General features: G+C 35.7%; 1 protein-coding gene and 1 pseudogene across 1 annotated transcript in view; one reads left to right on the forward strand and one right to left on the reverse strand.

The window, feature by feature from the left end:
* The window catches only part of LOC139706414 (ERC protein 2-like), a gene marked incomplete at its 5' end in the record, with an annotated part of 375567 nt that overhangs the window by 80499 nt on the left and 280957 nt on the right, over positions 1 to 14111 (reverse strand). The gene's annotated exons all lie outside the window — the stretch shown is intronic.
* Positions 7792 to 8376, forward strand: LOC139707334 (rRNA-processing protein FCF1 homolog pseudogene; annotated as a pseudogene).

Here is a 14111-nt window from a genome sequence, read left to right on the forward strand (position 1 = left end):
TATAGAGGAGTTGGGGCACCTTCATCTATCAAAGATCTGCACTATAGCTGGAGGAATGTAGCAGGAAGAATATTTTGGAAGTGGGGCACAAAGGGAAGAAGCAATGGAATAAAAACAAACTCTTGGTGCAACTACTTTTGAAAACTGTGTTGCAATATCTACTAAAGCCAAAAATACACATTTCTTTTGGCATATCAAGTACCATTATTGTTTGTGTTAGCCTCAAACTACTAACAACCTAAATGACCATCGAGAGGAGAAAGGATACATGAATTATGATATAATTATACAATGAAATACAATAAGACTAAATATGGATAAGCACAACATGGATAAATTTCATAACATACTATTGAGTCAAAGAAACCAGACACCAATTAGTACACACTGTAGGATCCCATTTGCACAAATTTCAACAAGCAAATGTAATCTACAGGGTTAAAAGTCTGGACAGAGATTACCCAAGGGGGTGTAGAGACTGAAGATGTAAGACCGAGCTGCTGCAGGGCTCATCTTCTATTTCATGATCCAGACTTTGGTTTTATGGGTCAATTGATTGTGAAGAAATTCCTCCAGATATACGTTTCTTTTGTCTACTTTTTTTTAATGGATGTTAGCCTTAAATTAAAAATTAAAAATAAACCCTCTATACCTCACAGGGTTGTAGCTAACAGACCTGCTTTTGAAATAATCTTTTCCCATTGGTTATGGACAACAATGATGGTTCTTCCTCTTGGCCTTCCCATTCCTACCTGTCAGTCTTTCTTCTTTCCATATTTTTTTTCCTTCCAACTTCCAACTTATTGGTTTAGGGCATATGGGACCAGGAACTGACTCTCATTCTGCAGATCCATCTTTCTTCTGCCTTTGATGGGGCCTCTCTCCCACCCCCACTTTAGAAGAGCACCAAAAAGCTGGAGAAGATATAGTGACTGGCCTACTGAAATCAACTGGCTTCCTCTAGACCCGTAAATGGGTAGTCAAATACAAAACAAGGGTAAAAGGGTATGGCAGACACTATATTGTACCATTCACTAAACTCATTTTATCTTCTTAATGGTGTGTAGCTAGGTTGCACTTTATAGTCTACATTGCGGTTAGTGAAACGTGACTGATTTCTATTTAATGAAGTACGAATGAAAATAATGTGTACTACTTCCATGACAGTCCTTAAATCCCCATTTGTATCAATCTGCTCAGGCTGCCATAACCCAATATCACAGCCTGGGTGGTTCAAATAACAGAAATGTATTTTCTCACAGTCTGGAAGACTGTGAGATCAAGGTGGCAGTAGATTCAATTTCTCCTGGAGCCTCTCTTTGGCTTGTGAATGGCCACCTTCTGACTATGATCTTTGTTCACATGTACCCCTGATGTCTCCATATGCCCCAATTTCTTCTTCTTACTAAGACCCCGTCACATTGGCCCATCCTAGAGGACTCATGTTAACTTACTTGCCTCCTTAAGGCCTTGTCTCCAAACACACTCACATTCTAAAGTACTGGGAGTTAGAGTGTCAATAATATGAATGGGAGAGCCCAAATTCAGCCTATTCATAGTTTTCCAGGCACAAGTTGAAGATGGACAACTCTCCATCATCCTGGACCCAGAATAATCATGTAGGAGCAGGGACTACTGTTAGCTTGGACTTTCTTTGGGCTTTTATGTGAGTGACAAATAAACTTGGTATGATCAAGAAACAAAGTCCAGTATGTTTCTGTATTTATACTTTTAGGGTCTATGTGTTAAAGCAGTTAGTTGACTCCAACTAATATAAAAGGCAATGGATTTTTTGACATTTTGCCAAAAATCAGCCCAGGTAGAATGGTTATTTATGTTGAGGGTTCTGAGGGCTCCTACACACTTTATCACTTCTAGTATGATCACATAGTTTAAATCAGTGTTTCTCAAAATTGTAAAAGCACAGATTCCTGAGCTTCAACCCACACCTGCAAATTAAGATCTCAGTGCATTTGGGGGCCCTGAATTTTTTAGAAAACCTATGTGTCACTCAGATGTACACTAAAATTTAAGAAGTATTGGCTTACCCTCTTGGCTTTTAATTGTACACTAACATGAAATGGGTACAGCAAAGCTGTTCTTTCCTAATTGTGGTTAGCTACTGAGATAAATGTTTACATTTTCCTCATGAAATGGAGAATTATATGGAATTACAGCACACATGTTCTTTCATTTTTATTCTCTGTTCTAGATAAGCCCAATAGTTCTTTTTTTCCCTTTTAATCATCACTATTTTATGATTACTCATCATTAGCCTGGGGTTTGGGCTGAGTAATCTTTTTTTTATCATGACCTATTTTAGTAACTTTCACTTTTTAAAAACTAGATTTATGGTTCACAAAGAATTTCTACCAGGGAGTACCAAGGGGCGAGAGCTTGGAGTTCTTTCCCATTTCAAGCTGTGTGCAGGGCTGCGTCATCTTCAGCATCACAATTTCAGGACTATGCTGAGGCAGAGAAGGTGTACGCTATCCTTAAAACACTCTTACACTGTTTTATACAGATGGGTCTTGGAGTGACATTCCCCAAAGTGTGGCCCTGGTATCCTAGGATTTTTAATCATTTAACAAAGAAAAGTTCCATGGTCAGAGTGACTGGGAAATACAATATGAAATTTAACAAATTTATTTATCTAAATAATTATGTTCTGAACCCCCCAGAGCAGGATATAATACACATATTTTCTGGAATTGTCACAAGGTGTTTTTATGTGTGCTGGTATTTATATATCTTTTTGTCTGTGTAGCTCTATTTAACATCACTTTTCTCTATTTTTTAAATATATATTTATTTTTTAGTTATAGACAGACACAATATTTTATTTTTATGTGGTGCTGAGGATCAAACCCAGGGCCTCTCGCATGCTGGGCGAATGCTCTTCCTCTGGGCTACAACCCTACAACTTTTCTCTAGAATGTGAAAATCCACCTAAAATCAGTAATAATTCTTTATCTTTTTTTTGTGGCAGTGCTGGAGTTTAAACTGAGAGTCCTACACGTTCTAGGCAAATGCCCTGCCATTGAGCTATATCCTTGGTTTCTGCTAATAATTCTTATTTGAGGTCATATTGTGTTGGTTTTTCTGACTGGCACAGTTAACCTGAAAATTTTTATATCTAGACCATTATCCATGTATCATCATTCTTTGAGTCCTGTGATAATTTCAGTTGTATCTTAAAAGATATTTTACTCTTCTCTGGAAAACTAATGTTTCACCTGTGGCAATATCACAAAGTTCTGTACAAGAGAAACTATTTGCTAGTGTTAGTATCTTTATTGTGTTTGGCAGTTTTGTTTTGATTATTTCTAAGTATAACATTCCTATTCTTATCTCCACTCCTGTTTTACAGAGTTGAGATATGAGCAGTTTCCTTTCTGGAGTAATTGAAGTAAAAAATAATAAAAACAAAACAAATAGAAAGGAAGGAAGGAAAGAAGGAAGGGAGAGAGGAAGGAAGGGAGAAACTGCTATAAGAATCAAAGCTTCACATAGTCCTCAGCATCTAATGAGCATTCAGGTGATTGTCAACAGCACCACAAATTGCTTTAACCAAAGCAATACTGGCCAATAAGAAGTCAGAGGTGCCCCCAGGAACTCTCACATGTGCCTTCATTTTGCTCTTCCATGACATGATAGGCAACAAGAATCAATCTAGGATTGCCTGAATGCAAGGCACTAACCAACACAGGCCTTGAAATGAATGTGGACACAGTGATCCAGGAAGCACCACCAATGAGAATGAGGGCTCCAATTGACCTTTGTGACTGGATAGCCATAATGTTCAAGAGTCTACCAGAATCTAGAGTCAGAATACACTAGTTTTAAGCATAACTACTTGTCTTTGGCAAAACAGGTATCTTGTATAAGCTCCAATGCCTCACACAGCTAAAAGGAATACTAATTGTGTATAGTCTAGGATGCTGGGAGATTAAATGAGATAGTCCATGTAGCACACACAAAAGAAAGTCTGACAGTCATCACTGCTTAATAATTTTATTTCATGGTTTACTTTATCAGATATGTTGCCCTGCCCATTTTATAAAAGGCTGAAACTGGGATCCAAACAGTATCTTAAACCATGGCAAGGAAATGAGGCTACAATTTCTATACTTCACTTTTTGTTCTCCTTTGCTCACTCTATAGAAAGTCTTTATTAAACGTATTTATTTAGCAAGGTATTTATTTCCCACATTATCTATGACTACATGAATAGCTCCAAAAAGATTTAAAATAGTTTTCAAACACAAGGGCTAGTGAGACTTATTCTGGTCTGGGAAGGGTTCCAACTCTCTGCCCAACTCTCATTGGGGCCAATGGCTATCACTGGAGAGCTGGCAGGAGTGAGAGGTCACAGAGCAAAGCACAGTCTGTTTCATTTTAACAACAGCATCACTTTACTTGTAACTGACAATGCCCTTCTTTACATTAGTTATGACCCCAGATTTCTACCTTAACAAAAGGAAGTAACACCATCTAATTGTTCTGGATTCCTCTGCAACAATTCCTTCTTGAGTAAGGAACATTTTTTCTATGTTATTTTTTGTATATGATTCCTGGCCTTATTCCAGTATATTTATTCATTCCCTCAGAGAGAGAGAGAGAGAGAGAGAGAGAGAGAGAGAGAGAGAGAGAGAGAATATGAGACAGAGTAAGTGGTTATATAGTCATAATCAACCCTTACCTTACTTCAACAAATGATACATCTAATTACTCAGAAATGCCACTGTACATGTGGATAAAGGCAGTGATAGGGTTTTACAAACCTGTTCCACTCAGAAACAACACTGAAAAGCCATATAGCATTGCCCAATTTCAGGACAACCATCTCTGTGGCCAAACCAACTGAAGCTAGCTAGAAAGTTATCAGCCACCTTAAACGCTTAGCTAGAGTCACAGTTGTCCTACCAATATGACTGCTGGAAAAACTGCTTAAGCCAAAAGAAGTATGAGAAAACAAACTTCAAAGGGAAATTCTAAAGAATATAGGGAAAGCTGAATAATGGCAAGTGACATCAATTCTTTATATGAGACTCTGGGACTTCACTGCTGGCCAACAGAGAATAGCCCACTATAGCCTCAGTAATCCCTCTTACTGTTTACAGAGCATCCCAGAAAAAATTACAAAGCAACTTCCTGAGGACTCCCGAGGTTCCAGCAGCAACCTACACAATTAAAAGTCCTAGAGAAATTTTGTCTTTCTGGCCTGCTAAGATAAAAATATTCAATATTCTCTAAAGGATTTTATCAAAACCAAGAGTCTAAACTACAAAGGATTCAAATTACAATTAACAAAATGAAAAGTTTATTACTTGATAAGATCACTCAAATTGATAAACCTTCAGTTATACTGACCAAAAATAGAAGAAAGAACACAGAAATTATATCAGGGGGAAAAAAGAATACTATCATTATTATAAAGTCTAAAATATGAATAAGGAAATACTACCTATAATTATCTGTCCATATAGCTGAAAACACTAACAAGAGACCAATTTCTTAAAAGAAACAAACTACAAAAAGAAATGAATAATTTAAATAATCTATTAAATGACACCTGCGATTAATTAGGATAGCTTAAAGTTACAGTAACAAAAACTATAAACCCAGACATCCAAGACATATAATAAATATCAAGAACAAGAGACATGAAAACACTAAAGCAAGGCCCATCATAATCAAATTATGTAAAATCAATGACAGAAAAATCTTAACAACAGTCAGGTGAAAACTGATCCATTATTACAAAGAAAGAAAGTAAGGATGACAGCAGATTTCTCATCAGAAACAATGTAAGTTAGAAGACAGTGGAGCAACATTTTAAAGTACCAAGGGCAGGGGGAGGAAGGAAAGAAAGAAATAGAAAAAAAATAGTAGACCTAGAATTCTTTATCTAGAAAAAGTATCTTCAAAATGAGAATAAAGAATCCTCACACCAATAAATTTTATGAAATTCATTACCAATAGACCTAAACTATAAAACATGCTAATGTCTTTAGCATTAGAAGTATGATAGCAGATGGTATTTTTTATGTACAAAAAGGAATAATGAACAGCAAAAATGTTAACTGCATAGGTAAATAGGTTTTTTCTTATTGTTTATTTTTCTTTAAAAGATAACTAACTACTTACAGTAAACATAAAAACATTTTGTGGCTCTTATTTAATACAAATAGGAATAAAATGTATATAGCAAAAGCACAAAAGTCAGGAGAGAAAAACAGAAATACAATATTGTAAGGTTCTTGAATTATACATGGAACAGTATAATATCATTTGAAGGAAGGTTAAGGATTAAGAATATATGCCATCTACCTTAAAGCAACCACTAAAATAATAAAACAGAGCTATAGTGAAAGAGATGAAAAAGAAAACAAAAGTAATTCCATTCAAGTTTTTCAATTAAGACACAAGAAGTCAACAGAAAAAAAAGGATTATTGAAAATATGGGGTAGTTAAAAAAATAAAGCAAGCTGATACATTCAAGCCTGACCATAACAAAGAATAAAAATAACTGTACTTGGCCTAATTACCTCAATTAAAGGGCAGAAATTTTCATATTGGCTAAAAAAAGGAAGACTCAAATATATGCTGCCTACAAATAAGACACTGTAAGTATGAAGACTTATTTTTATCTTTTTATAAAGATAAAAATTAAAAAGTTAGAAGATAGGCTTATACTAATCAGAAGAAAATTAAAGTTGTTTTCAGAAAATGGTATTAGCAGGGATGAAGAGGGTCATTCCATAATGAAAAATGAGTCATTTAACCATAAGAATCCTAAATATTTATGCTCCCATTAAAAAAGCTTTAAAATAAAAGATGCAATCCCCACACCAGAAGAAAATACTTACAAATCATATATGTAATAAAGAAGTTAAATACAGAATAAAGTATTCTTTAAACTCAAAAATAAAACAAAACAACCTAATATAAAATAGACAAAATACCTAAAACATTTACTAAAGAATATATACAGGTGGCAAATAAGCACATGAGGAGATGTGCTTATTGTCATTAGGGAAAGACAACTGAAATCACAATAATATACTACTGCACATTTATCCAAATGGTTGAATTTAAAAGATTGACCATACAAAGTATTGGCTAGGATTTGGAGAAACTAGAATTCTTATATACTGAGGTTGAGAAGGCAAAATAATGCAAACACTTTGGAAAACAAAAAACAATTTATCAAAAGACATACCATATCACACAGTCATTCCGCTATTAGGTATTTACCCAAGAGAAAAGGAAAAATGTGTGCATAGAAAACCTTGTACATGAACGAACGTAATATTTTAGTTATAGAAGCTCCAAACTAGAAACAATTTTAATGTCTAAAAATTCAATGGATAGTATACCAATATTGATGACATACATACTTGTAAGCAATAAAAATCAAAACCTGGTGATTCATGTAATATATTGAGTGGTAATAAGCAAGTCATAAAAGAGTACATGAGTTCATTTATATAAAATTCTAGAAATTGTGAACTCATATATAGCACAGGGACATAAAGCGTACAGATCAGTACTTGCTAGGAATAAGAATGGAGAAGTCATGGAAAGGTAGGATAGATTTCAAAGGAACTGGGAAATTTGAGGGAATAATGGGTATGTTCATTATCTTGATTGTCTAACATATATGTCCATATGTCAGAACATTTCAAAATGTATATATTAAATTAGTGCAGCTTATTGTAGGCCAATCATTCTTAAAATTGTTAAAACTTCAAGTAGGTATCCAAAAAAACAGGTGTGTGGTGAAACATGGGAATGCAAAAGAAAGCAAGGAAGTATGTGACCATGAAACGAATGCTTAGGTCTTAGAGAAGAGAGGCTGAAAGAAAAGGATAAGTCAAAACCTTAAAGAAACAAAAGAACCATCCTAGTGCATCGAAGGAAAGAGAAGTTCCCTCTTCCTGCTTATTCTTCCATTACAATACACAACTGGGCCTACCTTATCATATCCTGGTTGATATCAACATGATCAATTTTTCCATTAAAGCCAAACTGGACCTAGTGCAATCAATGATGGACTGTCTGTATGCTAAGTTTATCCCTTGTATAACTGATTGTGTAATGGCTGAAACTGAAAAATTGGGGTAGAAGTATTGAGTGACTTTAAGGATTGCAAAGGATCCATGGTTTGAACCATTACCATGCAAGCACAGATGAATCTATGAAGATGACTGCTTAGTACAAAAAGTAACTCAGATCAAGTGTTACATCATGGCCACAATTGACTGTGACCTTAAATGAAGACTCCAGAATATACCTGGAGTTCCTATCATGTACATTTCTAACCATAGATACAATATCGAGAGTATGCTAGATAATTATGGAGCCCCTTAGTTCTGATTCTTACCAGATAAAGTTCCTCTACCTTCCTTCAACCAAATCTTTCTCAGTTGCCAGTTCAGTAAACATGCTATAGAATATAGAATAATTGATATAGCATGAATTATTTGCTCTATTATGAGCTGACTATGGTTAAATATAATCATTTCTTAATGTTTTTTGCAAATGATTTTTGTCCCATTTAAAAATTTGTTGATTTTTTTTACATGTCTAGCAATTAGAGAAATGCAAATCAAAACTACTCTAAGATTTCATTTCACTCCAGTCAGAATGGCACTTATTAAGACTACAAGCACCTTTGTCTAGTATGACAAACATCAACTCAAAGTGGATCAAAGATTTAAGCATTAGAACAGAGACCCTGTGCCTAATAGAAGAAAAAATAGGCCCAAATCTGCACCATGTCAGCCTAGGATCTGACTTCCTTAACAAGACTCCTAAAGCACAAGAATTAAAATCAAGAATCAATAAATGGGATGGATTCAAATTTAAAAGCTTCTTCTCAACAAAGGAAACAATTGATAATGTGAGGAGAGAGCCTACAGATTGGGAGAAAATCTTCATCACATGCACCTCCAATAAAGCATTAATCTCTAGGATATATAAAGAACTCAAAAAACTTAATACCAAAAAAAAAAAAAACCCAATCAATAAGTGAGCTAAGGAACTGAACAGACACTTCACAGAAGAAGAAATACAATTGATCAATATATATATATATATATATATATATATATATATATATATATATTAGTGTTCAATATCTCTGGCAATTAGAGAAATGCAAATCAAAACTATTCTTAAGATTTCATCTCATTCCCATCAGAATGGCAGTCATCAAGAATACAGGCAACAATAAATGTTGGTGAGGATGTGGTGAAAAAGATACACTCATACATTGCTGGTGGGACTGCAAATTGGTGCAACCACTATGGAAAGCAGTATGGAGATTCCTCAGAAAGTTGGGAATGGAACCACCATTTGACCCAGCTATCCAACTCCTTGGTTTATAACCAAAGGACTTGAAATCAGCATACTACAGTGATGCATCCACATCAATGTTTATAGCAGCTCAACTCACAATAGCTAGACTATGCAACCAACCTAGGTGTCCCTCAATAGATGAATGGATGAAGAAAATGTTGTATATATACTCATATTACTCATCTTTAAAGAGGAGGAAAATTATGGCATTTGCCAGTAAATGGTTGGAGTTAGAGAATATCATGCTAAGCGAAATAAGTCAATCCCACAAAACCAAAGGCTGAATGTTTTCTCTAATATGCAGATGCTAATTCACAATAAGGTGGGGGGCACTAGGGAAGAATAGTGTTACTTTAGATTAGGTAGAGAGAAGTGATAGGAGGGAAGGGGAGGGGTTGTGGAGACAGGAAAGATAGTAGAATGAAACAGACATTATTACTGTATGTATATATGTGACTACATGACCAATATGATTCTGAAACATGTAAATTCAGAAAAATGAGAAAATGAGAAATTATATCCCATCTATGTATGATATATCCAAGTGCATAAATGCATAAATGCATTCTACTGTCATGTATAACTAACTCATTAAAACAAATAAAAAAATAAAATAAAAAGAATACAAGCAACAATGAGTGTTGGCAAGGACGTGGGGAAAAAGGCACACTCTTATATTGCTAGTGGGACTGCAAATTGGTGCAACCAATCTGTAAAGCAGTATGGAGATTCCTTAGAAAACTTTAAATGGAACCATCATTTGACCTAGCTATCCTACTCCTCAGATTATACCTGAAGGATTTAAAATCAGCATACTACAGTGGTGTAGCCATGTCAATGTTTACAGCAGCAGCTCAATTCACGATAGCTCAACTATGGAATCAACCTAGGTGTCCTTCAATCCATTCATCAATGGATAAAGAAACTGTGGTATATATACACAATGGAATATTGGAATATTACTCAGCATTAAAAGATAATAAAACCATGGCATTGCAGATAAATGGATGTAGTTGGAGAATATCATGCTAAGTGAAGTAAAGTCAATCCCCAAAACCAAAGGCTGAATGTTTTCTCTGATAAATGGATGCTGATCCACAATGGGGGAGGTGGGGCATGGGAGGAATGGAGGAACTTTAGATAGGGCAAAGGGGAAGGAGGGGAATGGAGGGAGCAGAGGATAGGAAAGATGGTGGAATGAAATGGACATCATTACCCTAGGTACATGTATGAAGACATGAATGGTGTCACTCTACTTTGTGTACAACCAGAGAAATAAAAAATTGTGCTACATTTGTGTACTATGAATCAAAATGCATTCTTCTGTCATGTATAACAAATTAGAACAAATAAATAAATGTGTTGCATTTTTAAAATAAATCAGATGCTCCAATCAGGGGGAAAAAACCTTCAACTAATAAACAATTAAAACAAAACCTGGCAATGACCAAAATATGACAGCAGCTACCTTTTGCTGGGCATTTGCTATGATCCAGGTGCTATATACTAAATGCTTTCCATGTGTTACATCATTTAAATTTTTTAAAAATATATGGCAGGTTCTGTTATGGTTCCATTTAAAGAAAGAGACTTAAATAGAGATAGATTAAATAATTTGCTTAAAGCCACATAATTAGAAAGGGATGGAGCTGGGATTTGATTCTACAAAGAATTTGGCAATACACCACAAGGGAGCTAAAACTCGGAGGCAGCCACATGGAGTTGGGGGTCCGTCCTAGATCTAACTTCAGAATCCAAACTCCTAATTGCTTTATTGTATTGCATTCTTGTTGGAAACATCCTCCCAGGCATATAGTCAACCCAGACTGACCACATCTGTGCAAATGAAATGTGTATTTTCTGGCCTCCATATTCATCCTAGATGAGACCCACACTTATCCCTCCTCTGTTTACCTGCAACCACCACATGTTGCATGAATGAGTAAAGTAAAGTAATTCAAGGTCACTACAAAATCTCTTCATGCTAAAAAAATGCAGGGAGAGGTTGGGGATGTAGCTCAGTGGTAGAATGCATGCCTAGCATGCACAAAGCCCCTGGTTGGATCTGTGGCACAAAAGGAAGGAAAGGAGGAAGGGAGGGAGGGAAAAGGAAAGGAGTGGGGGAGATTCAAGCTCAGAAGAACATTAAGAAACTTGCCGAAAGCCCCAACAGTGAGTAATGGTGAGATTGAAGTCAAACTCAGGTTGTCTAATTCCAGAGCTAAATAAGTTCAATTTCTCTCCTAAAATGATGTTCGAAATCTGACTGCCAAAAAATTGCACCCTTTAAGACAACCACAAGAGGCTCAGAAGTGTTGAAGGGTTGCAGATGAGCTGAGAAAAGCTTACAAAGGAATGTGGGTGTCCTGTTCCAGGGACACACAATGAATGCTGGGTTGGCCTTGTCTCTGAAGACAATGCATTCCAAGCTCCCAGTCCTATTGAAGAGTAGAGGGGCTCTGCTATTCAGCTGTCCAGCACCCCTGCTATCTCAAGGTTAACGAATTATTTTCCTTTATAATTCACCAGAGACTGATAACTATTATTTCTCTAACACATACTGACAAGTACTCTGGTTAAATATAGGTTGCTAGGAATTAGGGTGGAATTTTTTTTTTTTTAGCTTGACTTTATCAAGGGAAAATAGACTCTTTTTGGGATTCTAGAAATGGTTTCCATTACCTTAGGCAAATTATATCTAGACTGAGGGGAAAAAAAAGAGGGAGGGAGAAGGGAAGGAAAGAAAGAAAGGAAGAAAGGAAGGAAAGGTTTCTGTTTTCCCAGATAAAGACCTCAATGCTGGTTGTCCTTGTCTCCTGGTTAGGAAGAGTGAGTGAGTGGAGGGTTCAGAGATGAGTTCTATGCAAGGAAGAAAACAAATAAAGATAAGGAGTGAGAGAGAGATGAAGGAGAGATCAGCATACACAAATAAAAATGTGATAAAAACAGTCATAAAGTTTTAGAAACCACATAGGTACAAATGTTCTCCCATCTCCATTATTCCCTTCTATAGCTACAGAAGCTTAGCTGGCCTGTGGCACTCAGCTAAGGACCACACTTATCTGTCTACCTGTAGCTAGATGTGGTCATGTAGACTAAGTTCTGGGCACGCCATGAACACACTAGCAATATACACAGCATTCACTACTCCCTTCTAGGAAGGGAATATGGCCTCCCTATCCCTTTCTTCTCTTCTGGTAGCTAAAGCACAGACTGGACAGAGGAAGAACTGCCTTGTGCTAAGGGTAGGAGAGCAGTAAGAGAGAGCCTGCATCCCATCACTGTCAAACCAGCAAGTCAGTCCTACATGGCCTATTCAGACTTTGATGTTAGGAAGAAATAAACTATCTTGTGGGAGCCACTGCATTTCAATGTCTGTTGGTTACAGCAGCATAATTAAATTCCCAACTGATAGATCAGATTCTATAAGATTGATAATTAGGTTAACAATATTGAATTAGATGGATGGAACATGGAATTTTATTTCATTGCATCAAATTCTTTTGACACACCTTTCCCCATCCAACTTATGGTATAAGTTTAAGAAGAAATCATGATTTATTGTCATAGATTTCATATTTAGAAAAAGGTCTTCACATTGTGGAGCCAGTTTCATTTTCCCTTGCAGTTTCTTTTTGAAAGTTTGAAATATTTCACTTTAAATATAGATTGTTTGTGGGGATGACTTTCTGATGAAAAGCACAAAGTTCTTCCATTCCCTTAATCCCACTGCAAAACCATGTGGCCCCAGTGCTTCATGTCAGACCTGTTGGCTCCTTCCTTTGCAAAGGCTCCAGTTGTTATACTAAATTCACACTGGATCATATTAGTTCTCCCCTCCCAATTTCCTTTTCTTAAAGCGTGGAGCCTCCTCATATCACAATGAAGTATTGTAAAAATATAGGGTAACAAATGTTTTCTGCTGGGCTTTGTAAACTGGAATGAGAGAAGGATTGTGCATTTACACCCAATTTACTTCAGACCCTATTACCTATAGAGTAACTTGTGAGTTCTCAGATAAAAGCAAATAATGGAAACCATGCCAAAGTAAATGAACAGTTTTTGATTCTTTTCAAATATTAAATACTGATATTTTTCTCAACAAAATATAAAAAATGGATAGCAGTCAGGTTCACTTTCATGCAAAATGTGGGTATGCACTCCCTGCTACCACTTTGGAAAGGCTGAATATATGTGTTTGATATATGCCTTTCTACTCCTGGGTATACACACAAGAGAAGTGTGTAAATGTTCATTAAAACACAACTAATAGAACATCAGAGCCACACTACTAAAAATATTCTCCAAAGAGAAATAGTCCAAATTATCTATTGACCAAAAGAATAAAAATCAACATGGCATACTTGGAGCAACCAGATACTCCAGAATAATGAGAATAAATTGACTACAAGTACACACAAACATATGGATAAATTTAATGAACATGTTGTGCAAAATAATCAGAAAAAAAGACTGTATAACATATGATTCCACTAACAAAGTTCAAACAAGGCAAAATTAATTTACAGTGTTAGAAATCTTAATAGTGATACCTTTGAGGGAAATGAAGATTGGAAGGGGCAGACTTCTGAAGTGCTCAAGACATTCTAGTTATTGATCTGGGTGCTGGATTTTTTAGTTATATGTGTTCTCTTTTTGAAATTTGGCCATCTGAAATAATAATAACTTCTATACATGCTACAGGTCAATTTAAAAAAACTTTAAAGGAATACATATAATTGTTA

The sequence above is a fragment of the Marmota flaviventris genome, chromosome 1, assembly GCF_047511675.1.
Source record: "Marmota flaviventris isolate mMarFla1 chromosome 1, mMarFla1.hap1, whole genome shotgun sequence".
NCBI classification, from domain to species: domain Eukaryota; kingdom Metazoa; phylum Chordata; class Mammalia; order Rodentia; family Sciuridae; genus Marmota; species Marmota flaviventris.